This window comes from Amphiura filiformis, chromosome 11 (assembly GCF_039555335.1).
Source record: "Amphiura filiformis chromosome 11, Afil_fr2py, whole genome shotgun sequence".
Classification (NCBI taxonomy): Eukaryota; Metazoa; Echinodermata; class Ophiuroidea; order Amphilepidida; family Amphiuridae; genus Amphiura; species Amphiura filiformis.
This window is the reverse complement of record NC_092638.1, coordinates 28,453,257-28,454,147: the sequence shown is the minus strand read 5'-3', so window position 1 is coordinate 28,454,147 and position 891 is coordinate 28,453,257.

Sequence of the window (891 nt, the reverse complement as noted above, 5' to 3'; positions counted from 1 at the left end):
CTCCGGGACAGCGCTGGGCGATATACAATTTACTTGTGATAATTGTACTGCTGGGCGAGATCGAGAAAGAGGAGAGCTGAGGAGGACTAGGAGCGGGAGGAGGAGGAGGAGAACTATAATAAGTGCGGATAGGCCTACATCAAGTTAGAAACATATTTTGGTAGGGTGGGCTAACTTTGACTTTACATAAAAATGTAACCCCAAATTAAAAAAAACTTTTTTGATCCGCTAGGCTGTAGGCCTAGGCCTACAACTTTGCGGGGGACGGCGTGGTTGTGGTGCCGGTGCGACGGTGGGGGCAGTGGCGCGGCGTAACTAGGAGTACTAGGGAGAAGGGGGGGGTAACATGCCCCAGGTGCCACCCTTAGGGGCGTAGATCAAACTTAGTTGACCAATTCAGCATCGATTCTGCGCCCCTCCGATGAAAGACAGTCAAAATCTCTCGGGGGGCAACAGGGTGTGGCAGCTTTCTTCGGGGGCAAAATAAATTTTGGGGGCAAAATGATGCGATGCGGGTAGGCCTACCCGTTTATTCAGAGGATAATGTCCAGATCCAGATCCAGGGCACAGTTGTATCATATAATACATTACCTACCGTTGACTGACTGTAGGCCTACATATCTTCACTGAAGCTTCCAAGTGCAACTCTAGTCTTATTACAAGACTGCCCTACCCCAACCCTAAATTCCATAAACGAGGACTGGACTCAAGTCTAGCAAGTTGCACCCTATTCGGTTAAATTGTACCTTTTGGCCCACGATCGGGGTCAGTGAATTTCAGTGGTTGAAAAGGGGCACTTTTTTCTTTCATTTTTTGTCAGGGGGGACTCTGACTGCCCCCCCCCCCCACCCCACTGGCTAAGCTACCGTAAGGCAACTGCAGCCCCCAAAT